The sequence below is a fragment of the Neofelis nebulosa genome, chromosome 1 (assembly GCF_028018385.1).
Source record: "Neofelis nebulosa isolate mNeoNeb1 chromosome 1, mNeoNeb1.pri, whole genome shotgun sequence".
In the NCBI taxonomy this organism is placed as follows: domain Eukaryota; kingdom Metazoa; phylum Chordata; class Mammalia; order Carnivora; family Felidae; genus Neofelis; species Neofelis nebulosa.
Genome location: NC_080782.1, coordinates 167036537 through 167054825, shown reverse-complemented (window position 1 = coordinate 167054825; position 18289 = coordinate 167036537). Strand labels below are relative to the sequence as shown.

Sequence of the window (18289 nt, the reverse complement as noted above, 5' to 3'; positions counted from 1 at the left end):
TATTCTTGAAAATCCCAGGCTCTTCTATAAGTAATGACATCTTGGTAGACATGAGACCAACCGAGTGCAGACATATCTCCATCTACATAATTTAAGGGGGAAAAAGAAATCAAATGTCTCTCCTTCAGAAAAGAGAACACGTTTTCCTTTAAAACGTAAGGAATCTACAGAAGCTTAAATTTAAGGCAAACAAAAGCCACAAACAGGGAAGGGAAGACATAAGCATCAAGGATGCTCCCAGGGGATTGGATGCACAGCCCCGGCTCTGGAGACCGTGCTTGGGGCATGAATGCCAGGCAGTGACCCAGCAGGTCCCCAGATTGGACGTGCTCCCAGCTGTGCACAAGCCCCAGGAGCCTCGATGACTGCAGCTTTAACAAGACACAGGACAGAGGACACTGACATCCTCACCTCGGGCAGTGGGCACAGCACATTGCCCGCGTCGACCACACAGGGACACACACGTCGTAGGTATTTACCACCCACCCCACCACTGGCTCCCATGCAGGGCGGGCATCCACGGAAAGCAGCCTGGGTCTCAGCGTGGACAGACAGCGGCTCTCAGCGACAGGCCCCTGCCTCACTCCCACCCCACCGTATCTGGAAGCTCTAATCCCACCTCTTAGCAACTCCTGATCTCCCGAAGGCAAGGAGCAATTACAGCAACAAAACTGGGATGTCTACAGGTCTCGAACATCCAGCGAGAAGTTGGCTCCTAGCCCTGCCCTCTCTGGCGGCCAGCGGGGAAGCATCTGTGTCCCAAAGTCACAGCCAACTTTGAAGGGCAGGCTAACAGTGGATCTAAATCCTTGCAACATAAAGTTGGCCTTCTTGGAATAGTTCTTACAAGTTTGAGTCTAGAGATGTCCTCCAGAGAGGGGTAGAGAGATAAATACCTATCTCTGTTCCTCCCCCCTTCCCTGATTGGCCTGTCTCCCTTGCTATGGTGCCTAGACTGTCCCCAGTGAGGCCGTGAGAGGTCTCAAGAGGACTCTGTGAGGCTCCCCAATGTCGCCCAGAGTGCCCACCTCTCTGCTTGAGGAGCCTCAGTGCCACGGGGAACATGTGGCCACCTCTGGGCCATGGGGGGAGAACAGTGTTAAGAACTTGGTAGCAGTCCCGTATTCCATCTACATCACATCTCCTCTGGCCCTTCAGCATCTCACATCTCTTCCCTTGATCCCCAATCTCACTGTCCCTTCTGTTTGTGCCCCTCTTGGAAGACAATGCCTCATGGTGGAAAGACGCGCAAAGGAAAGAATAGGCATTCCAGAGTCGTCCAGGCTCAGGTTTGAATAATCAGCTCGATCACATCAATCGCTCAACCTCAGGCAAAGTTTAACCTCTGTGTCTCCACCTGTCCAATGTGACAATAATGCTATGTGCTTCCCACATTTGTTACGATAATTAAATGAAATAATGAGCCTATGGTGCTTGGTATTTGGTTGATACTTGTTCAATAGTTCTCTTTTTTTTCCCCTCCCTCACTGCCCTTTCTCTACCTGCTTCCTGATTGAAATTGGATCGGGGGGAAAAACAAATGAACGAGTTATGGAAAAATCAGAGAATTTCAGACCCAGAAAGTCATGGAAGGCTCGTACAATCCAATGTGCTTATTTTAAAACAATAGATGAGGGCATTGAGGCTCAGAAAAGTGAAACAACTTTCCGGCCACACACCAGGTACATGGGCAGTTCACGACCCCGTGAACAAACCAAACGGAGAGAGAAGGTGTGTGGCTGCCATTTCTGCATTCTCTCTGATCCATATTTCATTCAGAAAACATAATTCTATGACTTAAAAAAAAAAAAAAGCCTAAATGATTTTTATTGAAATTCTTCAAAACTGGGATCATTAATCAGTTTACACTTCTAACCCATAAGTTCAAATCTTTAAAATGGTTTGCCCAATTTTTAAATGATTTCGTTATTTTTGAGGGGGGGGGGGGCGCTTGAGCGGGGGAGGGGCACAGAGAGAGGGGGACAGAGGATCCGAAGTGGGTTCGGCGCTGACAGCAGTGAGCCCGATGCGGAGCTCGAACTCACGAACTAAGAGATCGTGACCTGAGCCAAAGTCAGATGCTCAACCGACAGAGCCACCCAGGCGCCCCAGTTTACCTGCTTTTACAATCCCTCCCAAAACATCCAAAGAGTCGAATGCACATATTTCCTATCTGCCAAACCACAAGTATCTGGCCATGCTCTGGTTTTCCTCTACCAGCTCCTGAGCCCCGCACTGGAGCCAACCCAGGGCCGCCCTCTGCACCCCACCAGGCTCCCGGGCTTTCTGCCTGCCCCACAACATTGAGGCTGGCTGGCCCTTGTCTCTGTAGGATGGGACACGGTGATTTGATGAGACAATCCATGCTGGGGTGAGGGCTGAGTGGAGGCTGCTCAACTCACCCCTCACACTTCTCTGTGGTTTTAGGTAAAATGTCTCACTTAGCAGTGACTCGTGGCAGTGTGCCATCGCCGTTTCTCTGAGGGGCTTTCTCGGGAGAAGAACGTCTGTGTATGTGTGTGTGTGTGTGTGTGTGTGTGTGTGTAGGGAGGACGGGGTGCTTTCTTTGTTCCCAAAGCCCTGGAAGAGGCTTCTCTGACTACAGCATCTGGACCCCTGTCTGAGTCAAGCCCCGTAGTCATGAATTCTTTCTTCAACACCATTCATAAAAACAAGCATTCGTGACTAACCACGAGGTGAAGCAGTGACACAGTTGATGGGACTTATCTCATCTACCCAGCGTGTCAGCTCCATGTCGAAGGGGGAGACTTTGGGCACCAAATCCCAGGCTGGAAAAAGATAAAGAGCTTAAAGCAGCAAGCATTTATGTATGGGTGGCTCTGTGATCCGTCTGAAACCAGCACCCTTGAGCAGCTCCCCGAGCCCCACTTGGCCGAATTCTTAGCCTAAAAAGGACGGAATTGGTTCTGTGCTCTTCCTGCCCTCAGAGGGTCTGCAAAGCCAAAGCCCCACATTGGTTAAAGGTCCCTCTCCACCCTTATAGGTGCAATTCTGAAAATTATTTTTAATTAATTAATTAATTAATTTATTTATTTATATTTGAGAGAGCACAGGAGAAAGAGAAAGAGACAGAGAGTCGCAAGCGGGCTCCACGCTCTGTGTGGAGCCCCACAGAGGGCTCGATCCCACGACTCTAGGATCGTGACCTGAGCTGACATCAACCACCAATTGAGCCCCTTGCAAATTTTTTTAAACTTTTTTTTAATGTTTATTCATTATTGGGAGATAGAGACAGAGCATGAGCAGGGGAGCAGCAGAGAGAGGGGGAGACACAGAATCCGAAGCAGGCTCCAGGCTCCAAGCTGTCCGCACAGAGCCTGACGCAGGGCTCAAACTCACCAACTGCGAGATCGTGACCTGAGCCGAAGTCGGATGCCCAACCGACTGAGCCACCCAGGCGCCCCTGAAAATTATTTTTAAATGCATTATGCAAGGGACGGGGTATTTCTTGCTATAAGATATTGAACCGGCCAGTCAAATATGCATTCATTTGTTCATTCAGTCTTTAGCCAATCACTCAAAGCACAGGTGTATAATGGATCATCTATGGATTTGGGGTCAGAAAGACCGAAGGCAGAATGTTAGCTCCACTATTTCCCAGTTTAATACTCTGCTCTCTGACCCTAGGAAAGCTCTTTCAGTATCTGAGCCTCAGTATCATCGTGTAGTAAAAATTAGGGAACTAAGGGGCGCCTGGGGGGGCTCAGTCAGTTAAGCATCCAACTCTGATTTCAGCTCAGGTCGTGATCTCACAGTTCAGGAGTTCAAGCCCCTCGTCGGGCTCCGTGCTGGCAGGTGGAGTCTGCTTGGGATTCTCTCTCTCTCCCTCTCTTTGTGCCCCTCCCCCACCTCTCTCTCAAAATAAATACAATAAACTTAGGAAAATAATGCCAACCTCACAGGTTTGTTGTGAAGACTAATCCAGATTAACCATAACCCGTGCAGAGTGCTCCACACACAGCAGCGACTGGGTAGGAGAAAGCACCTCGCCACTGACTTCCAAACTAAGGGCATCAGCTATCAGTTCTCATCGGATCAAGGTCCAGGCCAACGTTGTGGGCAACGGCGCCATTGGATGTATGGAAATCCACGTTCCTCCCGCATGCAGCTCTCCCGATCGCTGCTTTGCTGTGCCCAACTTCTTGGCATTTTCCTGAGTCCCCCACCACAAACAAGGCTGCTTCTGGTTTCCCACCTCGTCTCTGGACCTTCTAATCAGTTCCAGACAAACCACCTCATCTAACTGCCCTGCAGCCGAGCAGTGACGCCATCCTGGGTTGGGACCACTGCCTGGTTCTCAGCATAGCTGGTCAAGGGAGTGCGCTCACGGGCAAAGAGCGTAAGAGAAAGCTCGACGGGGCAGGACAGCATCCTCAGGAACCTGTCACCCTGTGGAACTGGACAATGAATCTACAAGATCATTTACCTCCAACGTTCTCGTTTTTAGGAAGGAACGAGGCTTATGTTTACACAGTTACAGTTACACAGTGAGTTAAATGGCTAGATTTCCCCCTTTCTCTGCTACTCAGAAGTAAATTCTTGCTTGGTTGTCCCCCAAACTATCCCCACACTTCAAAAGATTAAGTGCTTATATCAAAAATACCACATATTCCCCTCAAACAACTCCATGATTTCCTGATTACCCACAATAGGTTCCCAATGGTCACGAAACAGCATTTTCCATTTTGACAACTGATACTATGTGGAGGCCAACTTGCACTTTAGGAATTCGAGTCTAGTTAGCACCTGCCCGTCCAGAAGCCACAAGCTGGCACACCCTCACCCTTATGCCCCCCGGGGGCTCCTGAAGTGACTCTGTAGCAGACAGTCTCCATGCCTGCACGTCTCAGGTGTTGAATGAAGAAGCATCCAAGAGTCTGCCCCACGTCTATCTACACCCTGAAATCCAGTAGTTTCTTTTATGAAAATAATACACGGCTGCGGTTAAAGATAAATTCAAATAGCACAAGAGCACAGTGTATTAGTCGGGGTCCTTCAGAAAAACAGAAGCAACGAGACACATATCTGTATGGGGAGACAGAGTGATTTTAAAGAATTGGCTCACGTGATCACGGGACTGGCAAGCCTCCAGTCGGTAGGTCAGTCTGGCAGGTCCGAAGTTAAGGCAGGAACTCGGTGCTGTGGGCTTCAGGCAAAATTCCTTCTCCTGGAAACCTCAGTATTGGCTCTTGAGGCCTTCCGCTGATGGGATGAGCTCAGAGTAAGGGGACAACTGCTTTACTTAAAGTCACCTGGTTGAAAGTGTTCATCACATCTGAAAACTATGTTCACAGCAACATCTCGAGCATGTTTTCAGGGACGGAGTCGGCTCTGTTGGCATCTAAAGGTCCAGTTTGGAAGAAAGCCCTTGACTTTACACCTGATAGTCGTTCAATCTTTGCTTTTTGCCAGGCTGTGTGGCCGTCTCGTGTATGGCCAGCGGCTCTGTGATGTGGGTGCTATTAACAAACCCATGGAGCTACAAAGGAAAGGTATTAAGATCCTTTCCACTGAACACATCTGATGACAAGAAACCCTCAATCTGCAGATGGGAAAACAAAACCATGTGACCTGTTTTTATTGAGGAATTAGAGGGAGAACAGCTTGAGAAAAGATCCAGAGGTAGCGGTGCCCAGGTGGCTCAGTTGGTTAAATGTCCAACTTCGACTCGGGTCATGATCGCGCGGTCTGTGGGGTCGAGCCCCGTGTCGGGCCCTGTGCTGCCAGCTCGGAGCCTGGACCCTGCTTCGGATTCTGTGTCTCCCTCCCTCTCTGCACCTCCCCCCCCACCGTCTCTCTCTCTCTCTCTCTCTCTCTCTCTCTCTCAAAAATAAATAAACATTAAACAAATTTTGAAAGAGAAGATTCAGAAGCATTCTCGGTGCAAATTTTATTTAAAACACCACAGGTCTAGAACCCTTGAGCAACACCAGAGGGACCTAATCTGGGTTGTGTTTTCCTTGCCTCCCTATACAGACAGCAATATTCCTATTTTAAATTATTTATTATGTTGTGTTCCCAATTAAGCTATAATGTGACAGGCAAGCTACTTTACAAGGCAATAAAAAAAATAATCATGCTCCCCAGTGAGTAAACTACAAGGCCAAAAGGTGAGTTGTTTATATCCACGAGAGAACCGTTTTATGGAGGTGAAAAATGGTGGTCACGTCTTCTCGTTGTTGCTACAAGTAAAAACAGCCATAGAGGAGAACAAGATCAACCAGTTACCAGGCTCCTTGAAAGCACCTATTTTTGGAACAATGACAAAGCCGTGTTTGCACAGGGAGCAAAAAATGATTGATAGAAGGGGTGAAAGGAACCCAGTCCTGCCCCAAATAAGGGCCCCCGGGCATAGACTGAAATGTTGGAAGGTTCAGGAGCAGAAAAGGCTCTCCCTGAGTATGTGAATGGCAGGAAAATGCACTAGTAGATTAACCTGACTTGAGAGACCCATCTTCTTAACAAGATGAACGAATCGTATCTTAATTTCAGGTTAGCGCGTCTACGAAAAACTAGAATGATGTTAAGGGCCCTGCCTTGTCGCCAGGGTGGTTTATGGGAGGCCTGAGGGGCTACATATGGCCACCAGAAGGGAGCCAGTCTCCAAACAAAAACAAAACCCACCGAAAGCCCTCACCCTCCAGGAACGCCAGAGTGACCACCTGCCGAGAGGCTTCATACGTTGCAGCTGGAAGTGGCTGGTGACAGGTGAGCCCCAGGGGTGAGAGAGGGGACCGGGGTGGGAGGGGAGGCATGCTGTCACAGCTGTCTTCTGCCCCCACCCCGGGGGGTGGCACAGGCTGTCTGTGCTGCGAGTCTGTGTATCCGAGGAGGCTGCAAGAAGCAGGAGGGAAGGGAGAGGAGGAGAAAGCATATGGACTTTCCACGGACTGAGCCAGGTCCGGAACCCAGAAGAGAAGTGCCCTCCTTCCAGGCGTCGGATGCAGTCCCTCCGAGAAAGGACCTTCTTCTCCATCCTGTTACTCACTCGGCGTCCTCACTGCCAAGAACCGCGCCCACCGAGCAGCGCCCTCCGTGCCATTCGCTGCCTGCGGCGATGACTCAGCGCGTCTCCGAAAGTTGTACTTTTCAGCCTCAAAGGCAAGGAGTCCTACCAGCCCCTCGCTCCGTTAAATTCTGTCTCTTGCTGTCGCGTCTTGGTCCATTGGGGCTGTCATCACAAAATACCATAGTCTGGGGGCTGAAGCAACAACCGTTTATTTCCCAGAGTCCTGGAGGCTGCAAGTCCGAGATCGGGTGCTGGCAGACGCAGGGTTTGGCGAACTCCCTTCCTTGTTTGCAGATGGCTGCTTCGCTGCCGTGGCCTCACGTGACAGGGAGACGGAGATCCCGTGTCCCTTCTCCTTTCAAAAGGCCACTAATGGCGTCACAAGGATCACACTCCTAACCTCATCTGACGGTACTCACCTCTCAAAGGCCCTTCCTCCAAACAGCATCACCTTGGGGGTGAGGGCACAAACGTATGAATGGGGGCGGGTGCATAGGGGGCAGTCTCCCACGACGGCCACCATCCATTCTCTACCCCTCTGGCAGCATATGTTGCTCCTCAAGCCAGAGGAAAACCCTTGTCCCTCTCCCCTTGGGTTCCCACTGGTCTCGGACAGTGCCGCAAGCGACAAAATGTGGCAACAGAGGTGCCGTGCCTGTGCCGAGGCCAGCTTTCCAGCTTTCTTCAGCCTGCTGCTTGGAAGCCCGTCTCCATGCCGGAAGGCCGACTACTCCCAAGTCGGCAAGTGGTGAAAAGCTCAAGCTGGCTCATGTGGCGAGAAAGGGGCACCGCGGAGCCAGCCGCGTGAGCAAAGCCTGTTTGGACCTTCCAGCTCAGCCCCAACGGTCCGCCGAGCGGAGGAAAAAGTGAGACCCGCCGACGGCACGAGGAGCAGCCTCGTGAGCCCTGCCCGAATTCCTAACCCACCATGTGCTTTCAAGCACTCAACCTTAAGGTCGACAGGTCTGCAGCAGTCGAGCGTTAAAACACACAGAAAAGTTAAAACGTGTGTTTGAAGAAAAGCCATCCGGCAGCCACATAACCAGGACTCACAGAAGCTGAGGCTCTCTGGGTGTTTCTTACGTCTCAAAAACTTCCTGCGTCCCTTTCAGTGGGTCTCCATTCACAGTCTTTGAACAAGCGGCAGGTTTTTGTGTTTTGGGCGGGGGGTGGTGGGTGGGGGGTGGTTTCATGTTATTTTGAGAGCGCCAGGGGCAGAGAGAGAGAATCCCAAGCAGGCTCTGCACTGTCTGCCCAGAGCCCAGTGCGGGGCTCGCACTCACAACCTCAGATCATGACCTGAACCAAAGCCAAGAGCTCGACGCATAACCACGGGAGCCACCCAGGCGCCCCAAGGGTCAGGTGTTCAGTCACCCCTGGGGTCAGAGTGCTAAAGCAAGGCCAACTTGTAGATTGCTGTTCAGCTTGAGGATGGCTGACTTTGGATCAGAAGCAAATCCTTGGCTGTCACCTGGGGCACGGAATCACACTCTTACAACCTTGACGGATACCAGAGAGCTGGGGCTGTGTTCTTCCCTCTGGAACATCCCACCTCTCGGTCTCTTTAGGCTAACCTGACTGCACCAGGCCAGAACCCCAGGGTGGGCCGGGGACCCTGCTTGCTCTCATATCCGTGTGGATCCCCCACAATTTCGGGGGACACTGTATGTAGGTCACAGAGACAAATGGGAATGGAGAGGAACACAACTCTCGCCTCCAACAACGCAATACCGTTGCCTTCCATGTGCTAAAGAGATTTTCGGCTTTTCCACAGTTTGGAGGAGTGGTTATTACCATAGGACACTTTCCTCAGTCTTCAGTAAATTTCTGGATTCAATTTGCGAGTTTGGACATGGATGTGAATATTTTCCTGCCACTGGGAAAACAAATTAAGCCTGAGACTTGCTGGGAATGACTGGGACTCCAAAGGAATCCCTCTACTAACACGCAGTGCAAATTAGAAGCCAGAATAACGCCTCATCGTTATAGCCCCACCGACAGCTAGTGCTTTGGGATCTTTTTGATTTGGGGTTTTTCCTTGGAAGAGCCATGTCCCCTGGATGAGTCCTCATGATCCTTCCCATGTCGGATATGTATCTTGCCCTATTAAAGAAATGCAACCCACCCCCCCCCACCCCCAGACAACTCTCTCATTTCCTAGAGACACCTGCAGAATGAAATTCATCGCAAGGGATGGAACACGGACCTTGGGTAATTAACACACTGCAGGGTCCAGTGCTTTCCAGTAGGTGCTCTCTGGCTAAAAAGTCAGTTCACAGCATTAAAAATTGAACGGTCATGCAGAAACTGCTGCTGATTCATCACGAGCAGCCCCCCAACTGCCCCATCACCTCATGAAGTTTCATTTTTCTGGTCAAAAGCACCAGGGAGATTGGTGATTTCACAGACTGTCCTGAGAAGAAAATAGAAGAAATTCACTCCCACCCCCGAAAAATGTGGCTTTTCCCGGATGGAACTCATTGTGCAAAGCAGCATGAAAGTAAAGACACTTTGGGCAAATTCGATGTAATGTTTACAAAATGCATTTATTAAACAGACTTTCTCCGATTGAAAATTTCCATTGCGGGCCCGGAAAAAGAACAAGGTCGGTTTCTATTAAATAAGCCTATTTTATGCAAACTTCCAAGTCAAGTCGGCCAAAAACAGTTATAAAAGCATTCAGAGAAGGAGGACCAGCCTGCGCCCTGGACAAAACCGCGAACTTGGTGAACTCCGTCTCTGGCACCTCCGGCTTCCCTTTATCAGCCCATTTCTTCCCTACACCAGGGGGACTTTGCTATTTGGTTCTCAAAAGGGTCATTCAGTGTGCCTCTGCCACCGATTCGAATGCCAGAACCCCACACCAGGCATAGGCTGCAGAAAGTGAATTTAAGCTAAGGACTTTTCTCCCCCTCAGTTGTAGAAGGAATGTTTTCTCCAACTAAAGGGAAGGTGTTGGGGTGCAGGGGGAGCTTCCCTGGCTCCCACATTACATCCTGGAAAACGATGTTTAGTCTTCTCACGTGGAGGCCAGCTCGAGTACAGAGAAGCGTGTAGGTGTTTTTCCGGGATAACATAGAGCAGTGGTTGATGAATGGTGAACTCTCTGGAACTTCAGATTTTACAGGTATTTTCTTAAAGGACACTAAGAATACAGCTACTGTCCTGGGGGAGGGAAGGGAGTTCTGGGGCTTCAAAAGAGGCAAGTTTTTCACTTGAAAATGGTGTGAGGTAATACAACTTTAAAAAAGAACATTATGGTCCCACCAAAGAACTGATAGAGAAATAGTAGGTCAATTAGACAGAAGAAAAGTAGCCAAACATAATGTGCAGAATTTTAAAATAATACCGGGGGCACCTGGGTGGCTCAGTCGGTTAAGCGCCCCACTTTGGCTCAGGTCATGATCTCACGGTTCATGGGTTCAAGCCCCGAATCGGGCTCTATGCTCACAGCATGGAGCCTGGTTGAGACTCTCTCTCTCTCTGTCTCTCTGGGCCTTCCCTGCACATGCTCTCTCTCTCTCTCTCTCTTTCAAGATAAATATAAACAAACTTTAAAAAAAAGTTTCTCTCCCTCTGCCCCTCCACCCTGCTCATGTGCACTCTCTCTAAAATATATATATTTTTTTAATTTAAAAAGTAATTTTAGAATTAATATATGCCCATTGCTTTTCCCAAATCAGAAAATACAGAAATTTTTTTTAATTTTTTTTTTAACGTTTTATTTATTTTTGAGACAGAGCATGAACGGGGGAGGGGCAGAGAGAGAGGGAGACACAGAATCCGAAGCAGGCTCCAGGCTCTGAGCCATCAGCCCAGAGCCTGATGCGGGGCTGGAACTCACGGACCACAAGATCGTGACCTGAGCTGAAGTCGGACGCTTAACCAACTGAGCCACCCAGGCGCCCCAAATACAGAAATTTTTAATGTTTATTTATTTTTGAGAGAGACAGAGACACAGTGTTAGTGGCGGAGGGGCAGAGAGAGAGGGGGACACAGAATCTGAAACAGGCTCCAGGCTCCGAGCTGTCAGCACAGAGCCCGACGCAGGGCTTGAACTCAAAAACTGTGAGATCGTGATATGAGCCGAAGTCGGATGCTCAACTGACTGAGCCACCCAGGTGTCCCAGAAAATACAGAAATCGCTAAAGAAATTTTTTAAATAGGGGTGCCTGGGTGGCTCAGTCGGTGGTTACGGGTTGAACTCTTGGTTTCGGCTCAGGTCATGAGCTCCCAGATCATGGGATTGAGCCCGGCGTCAGGCTGTGGGCTGACAGTACAGAGCCTGCTTGGGATTCTCTCTCCCTCTCTCTGTCTCCACCCCTCCCTCCTCTCTCTCAAAATAAATACACATTAAAAAAAAAAAGCACAAAAAAATAAAATACGATGATCCTGGAAATAGATACTATACATGCAAGTACTACTCATATATATACACATAGATACAGAGATAGGTAGATAACATAGAGCTTTCCTGCATTTACCAAACCAAGTGAAGAGAGTGAGGTTAGTTGTGAAGGTCTGTGGAGAAGTTGATATTGGAGAGGATATTCTTTTTTTTTTTTTTTTTTAATGTTTATTTTTGAGAGAGAGGGAGCGTGCGAGCAGGAGAGGGGCAGACAGAGAAGGGACAGCGGACCTAAAGCAGAGTCTGAGCTGTCAGCACAGAGCCCGATGCGGGGCTTGAGCTCACAAACCGTGAGATCGGGACCTGAGCCGAAGTGGGACAGCCAACCCAACTGACTGAGCCACGCGGGCGCCCCTCGAGCGGATCTTCTTACTGTGGTGTCATTTCATCCGTTCATTCAACAAAGCATCGTCCCAGGCAGCGCGAGGTCTATCAGCTGCCCCAGGTAAGTAGACACAGCCTTGCCCTCAAGATATTGTCACTCTGTCATGGAGGGCAGACGCGATCACAGCTATCTGGTGTGATCTACTTTCACTAGACAGGGATACAAACATACTGTAGGGCTGACCCTTCCCAGTCGAGCACACAAGCGTCCCCAGGTGCTTTCACGCACCAGATCCAGCGGGGAGCCTGCGGGCGGACCCAGGATCCGGTGCACCGCTTACTTAAGTCACACTCACACACGCCCCTCATCGCTCTCAAAGCACCCGGTCCAGGACCAGATGCTTAGGCACGTAGGTGGCTCCAGCTTCAGGCAAAATGGTTGCTGCGAGTTTTGCAAAATCATGCCAGCTCGGTCTCTCCTCTCCCCCGGCAGGCTTGTCCAGGCATTCCGCCCTCTCTCCGGCGTCACCCACGTTGAAATGGGGGCTACCGCAGGGAGCTCAGTCCCCTCCCTCCCAAAGACCTGTGGGCTCCTAATGAAAACCCCTGCCTCCTTCGCCAGGCATTATAGACGCCAAAGGGAAGTGCAGCCTTTGCTAAGACAGAGGAAAAAGAAATCTGAAAAGATGATTCAGCGATCCGGCACCCCCTCACATACCCAAGCTGGGAGGGATTTGCATCACCCCCACATGGCCAAAGGCAGGAAGTCAAATGACTTGTTTTTTCCATAATTGGGAACATCCCAGATGTGTAGGAGATAGGCGATGTTTTTTGCGCTTGAATCTCACCAGCATGCTACATACACACACGATCAAGTCTTTATAATAATGACACGTGTTACACGGAAAAGCACGAGGTAATGTGGACGTATCCATCAGAACTCTAAACTAGTATGCAGGTGGGGGTGGGGGTGGAAAACTGGGGTACAGAAGAAGGCTTTCCCAGGGGGATGATGGCAGGCCAAGGCTGCTGGGTGAATACGAGTTCACCAGGTAAGTGGACAGGCAGGGACAGGTGTGCATGAGGGTCCACAGCCCAAAGGAGCTAGCTTGCCCAGGGAGACCCAGAGGTGACAGTGACCCAAGGTCAGGATGGAGGGGGGCCACCAGGTCCTGGTGGTACACAGGGACTCCGCAGTGCAGACCAACGAGAGGCATGTGTTCGTGCAGAGCCCACGAGAAGGCATGGAAAGCATCTTCCGGAAGGACAGGTCGACAGCACAGGACAACGTCTCCACTGGCCAAGGCAGTAGAAAATCATGAAGCGTGTTGGTGGACCAAGCTGATCTTCCCAGAACAGCCCTGGTCTGACTTCTTGTCCTGTCCCACTACAGAAAACGTGCCGGGTCACTACTTTCCCCTGATTCACAGGGGTTACAGCACCACCACCCGTAACAAAGTGTCTATACACATAAGAGGAAGAATGAGGGAACAGAAAAGCAAATGGGGTAACATGTTAAGAATAAGTGAATCTGGGTTGATTCGTTTCCTATTGCAGCTGTGACCAAGTAGCACAACTTTAGTGGTTTGAAACAACACAAATGTATTCTCTTGAGGCCCTGCAGGCCACAAGTGTGAGGTCGGGTCTCGGTGAGCTGAAGTCGGGGGGCGGCAGGGCGGGGCGCCCCGGTAGGGGGAGGGGAGGTTCCCTGGCCCTCTCCTTGGCTCGTGGCCCCTTCCCCTAGCCTCAAAGTACATCACTCAGGGAGGGTCCTGCTTCTTTCGTCAACTTCTCTTTATAGTCAAATCTCCCTTGCCCTCCCTCTTATAAGGGCATTTCCAAAACCGGTAGGGACCCACGTGGATCATGCAGGATAACCCTCCATGCAAAGTCCTAGACGGGTCCCGTCTGCAAGGTCTCTTTCGGCCCTACAAGCTGACACTCTCTGCTTCCAGGCAGTATAACCTAGTAGGTATGATTCATCCTACCGCCCCAAGAACAGGCAGTATGGGAGCCCTGATACCCTTTTTTTTTTTGGTAAATTTTCCATCCATCTGAAATTATTTTAGAATAAATTGTTTTGGGGGTGGGGGGGTGCCTGGGTGGCTCAGTCAGTTAAGCGTCCGACTCCTGATTTGGGCTCAGGTCATGATCTCATGGTCATGAGATCAAGCCCCGTGTTGGGTTCTGCGCAGACAGCGTGGTAACTGCTTGGGATTCTCTCTCTCCCTCTCTCTCTGTCCCTCTCCTGCTCGCTCACTCTCTCTCTCTCTCAAAATAAAGAAATAAACTTTTAAAAAGTGTTTTTAAAAGACGAACACGTTTGGAAATAAATTATAATAAATTATAAGATCCCTCTAGTCAAGGACGTCAGCGTCCCTTGACGCAATGTCTTCGACCCTCTTCCCCCTCTGTTCCATGAAAATATTTATTAAATCATCCCTGCCCAACAGCATCTTGATTCCAACACCCACACGCTTGATTTTATTTTAAAGGCAAACGCTGACACGTGATCCCCCCACCGCTATCTTTTTTAAAGCCTGAGAAAAATCCTTAAGTTTTCCCAGCCTTGAAATTTATAAATTTGACCTTGTCAGAGAAGGCATGCTTCTACAATCTTACGAAGACTGTAGCAATTGAAGACGTAAGAAATCATCTCGGGGGCTTTTATTTTCCTGAACATTCTTGCCTGCACGGGGGACAATCCAGCACAACGGTGAACGTCCCCTTGCATCGGCTCCGGGTCTCTGCTCACCGCCACCCGGGCGCACAGGCAGGTGGTTTGAGCTTCCCCGGGGCTGTTGCTCCAGTAACGTGGGACTTTTCGGTTGTCCCTGGGCTCCAGCCCCTCATGTTTACACGGGAAAGCCTCTCCTTCCTCCCAGGCTCTGTCCTTTCATTTCGATCAATTGTTCACGGGGGCACCTGGGTGGCTCAGTCGGTTGAACATTGGCTTCGGCTCAGGTCATGATCTCACAGTTCACGAGTTCGAGCCCCACATCGGGCTTGCTGCTGTGGGAGCAGAGTCCGCTCCGGATCCTGTCTCTCTCTCTCTCTCCTCCCCTCCCCTGCTTGTGCTGTCTCCCCCTCTGTCAAATATAAATAACCAGTAAAAAAAAAAAAAAAAAAAAGAGAGAGAGAGAGACAGAAGGGTCTGAGAACTGTACAGATGTTAGTTTGTTTATTTAAATAAATAAATACATTGTCCAGGAACCGTACCTACTGTATTATTGTATTATTACCATCCTGTTATCATGACTGATCTTAAGGTTTTTGTGTGGTGGGAAGGTCAGTGGGAAGGAGGAAAACAGGTGCATGAGCCAGGGGTCCAAAGAGCTAAGGGCCCTCGGTCAGGATTTTGCAACCTTCCCTGTACCCCAGCACAACCGACCGTCGGACCCAGAGGATATTCCTGTTGCAGATACACAAGCAACAGCTGTCGGCAGGGGGGCAGGGAGGGGGCTGGGGAGAAAGATCTGGAAAACCAGGCGAGGCTCAGAAGTTTCCCTAAGCTTCAGTTGCCGTGGATTGGGCAGGATGGCCTGGAGCCCCGGCTAAGACAGTTTCTCAAGTGAATATAAAGCTAAATTCAGGTTTTAGGGCAACAGCTCCATTCTAGGGAGGGGTCTGGAAAACTCATAACAAAACATTTGAAAACCTATACAAGCAATTTCCTGAAAAAAGTTATTTGAGTCACCAAAAAAAAAAAAAAAAAAAAAGCAGCGGGGGTGGACTTTGGACTTCCATTCGGACTTTGAAAGAATCGCTAAACAAATAAGGGATATTAAACATAGAGTAATAAAGCTGGTTTGCAACTTGTGCCTTGACCATATTTCTGTAAGAAAAGGAAGTCCTGGATATTGTCGTCTCGGCTATTTTCATTGAATAAGAACTGCTTTCCAGTGTTTCAAGCATTGGGCAGAGCAGCGGATTACCGTTCAAAGCCTTTTTCCAGAATATCCACAGAACCACCTTGCCTCTCAAAGGTTATTTGCTTCTCTGAATTACAACCCCTTCGGGGTCCACCCCACAAATTTCCTTTCCTATGGTCTTCCCCACAGTCAGGTGGGGGGCGGGGGGGAAACATGATAGGCCCCCGTGTGTTTCAATATGTTACCTTGTCTTTCCAGTATGCTCCAGACTGAATGTTTGCATCCTCCCCGAATTCATGCGTTGAAATCCTAACCCTCAATGTGATTGGTGTTCCTGGGAGATGGGAGCTTTGGGAGGTGATTGGGTAGTGAGGCAGAGCCCTCAAGAATGGAATCAGTGCCTTTAGAAAAGACCCCAGAGAGCTCCCTCCCTCGGCCCTCCCGCCTGGTGAGGACACTGGGAGAAGACACCATCTGGTTCTGCGAACCAGGAATCGTGTCCTCGCCGGACGCTGGATGGGCCAGCACCTAGACCTCAGGCTTCCAGTCCCCAGAACTGCGAGAATTAAATTCCTGTTGTTCACAAGCCCCAGTCTGTAGGATTTCGTTACAGCAGCCTGAATTAAGACAAATTCCTTCATAACAATTTTGCTCGTTTACCCGACCAAGGGTACCCTAGTGACGGCTCCACCTGCTCCAGATGTTTCCCCACAGATATTTTAGGAGGGACCTGTCACCGTGATGACTAGGTTACTATTAATACAACAGCACCGTCAGCAAAAAAAGAACAAAGTTCGCACTTTCCCTTTGGCAGACGTCGCCATCCAGATCTCTGTCACCTTCTATTTCACAGAACGATAGAGGAGGCTCATTTCTTCAGTCTTCGGTACGTCCTTGTCTTATGCTGGGTCTAAGGAACACTCGGGGAACCAGAGTGATTGTAACCTCCTACCTCTTCCGCCTTCCTCTCTCTTCTCAGATCAAAATCACAATCTCTGCGGTTAACTGGCTGGCTCCCCCAACACGTTTCCTGATTATCCCCTACTGACCTTCGGGACTTTCAGCAAGGTGCCTGCGAGCAGGGGGTAGGTTCTGGCTTTATCTGATCCTGTGTCAGGACAAGTAATGACGGCGCCCTCTTTGATTTCAGCTGCTTTCAAACCTCACCAAAGGAGGACTTGAATCCTTCCAGATTACTCTCCGGCTTCCCTATCTTCCTTCATCTCCAAACGCAAAACCCTCAGATTGCCTCCCCTCCTCCATCTCCTCCTCCTCCTCCTCCTCCTCCTCCTCCCCCTCCTCCTCCTCCTCCTTCGCATAAAAGAGAAAAAGATTTCAGGTTGTTTCACGGACAAAGGGGGACCTTGTTGTTATAGATGTGCGTGAATATTAAGGAGCCTATATTTAGCGTGTTAACAACCACATCTAAGAGACGACATTAACGTTTCACAGAAAAGGGGCTGTTTGCCAAACCGGCTTACACTGACCTGAAGAAGTACTGGGAATTTTCAATTTTGAGGTTTCTGACCGCAGTGAGGAGGCCCGCCGTGGCCCACTCTGCCTGGGTGCACCGTCTCATGAGATCTCTGTGTGGGGGTTCCTCTGGCGACATCGAATGACACTCCCCCCTGGCAGCCTCTTGAAAAACGGCTGTTGTGTACTTTCACTGGGAAGAGCCATTGAAAGCAAAACTTGATGCTGAAATACGGACAAATCTAGAATTAACTACTCAAAACACATGTTGAATTTGCCACCAAGAAACAATGGACGCGCACAGAGATTTTAAATCAGACATCCACTACGCCTAAAGACACACATCTAAGCTTATGAAATTCAAAATAACGCTTGCTCAAACTTTACCAAATTTGAGAGCAGACTGGCTCCCTCGGTGGCCGCGAGGAACATCCGGTCCATACCTCTCTCCCAGCCTCTGGTGGTTTCCTGGCAATCTTTGGTGTCCCTTGGCTTGCGGAAGCTTCACCCCCATCTCTGTCTGCAGACATGTGTATGTGTCCAAGTTTGTCCTCTGTACAAGGACACCAATCATATTGGCTCAGAGAGACCCACCCCTCCCTCCCTCCCCCCCCACTGCAGTGTGACCTCATCTCAACTGATTACATCTGCCAGGACCCTATTTCCAAAGATGGTCACATTCTAGGGTAATGAGGCTTAGGAATCCAGCATCTGAATTCAGAGGGAACACAATGCAATCTGTGACACACCACAATGTTTCCTCTTCCTTGGAGACACTTAGAAAAAGAGGCCAATTGTGCCACCTAGGTTGCTAGAACTTTCCAGTCAGCCTCCACCCCCTGCACCCTGTGGGGCCCTCCACGGGGCTTATCCTCCTAAGTAAGACTCCGTCTCTGTACCCCACTTGAATGGTCCCCCACGTTAAAACCAGCTTTCCACAGCTGACAACGGATGCTGCTTGCTTTTGAGATGGCCTGGACGGCAAACCCGTCCTCCCCGATTTCTTAACTCCAAACAGTGAGCATCTCATGGCTGCAAAGGGCCGGGGCCGGCGTCCCTGGCAACCTCCAAATCAGAGGCCACAGGTCACCACCGAGGCTCAGCACCAGCTTCCGGCCCTGAGGCCACGCCCACCAGCCTGAACACTGCATCTGGCCCTCCTTCCGTCTACCTCCTCTCCTC

The 18289-nt window shown here is 49.9% G+C and overlaps 1 long non-coding RNA gene across 1 annotated transcript in view; it reads right to left on the bottom strand.

Annotated features, from left to right (window-relative positions):
* LOC131519762 (uncharacterized) overlaps positions 1 to 17645 on the bottom strand; it is a 33774-nt gene extending 16129 nt beyond the window's left edge. The window contains exons 1-2 of the long non-coding RNA XR_009265779.1: positions 17495 to 17645; positions 17122 to 17332 (exon numbers count right to left, since the gene is read on the bottom strand). This is a non-coding gene — a long non-coding RNA (uncharacterized LOC131519762). The remainder of the gene's footprint in view (positions 1 to 17121; positions 17333 to 17494) is intronic.
* Between the last annotated feature and the right edge of the window lie 644 nt (positions 17646 to 18289).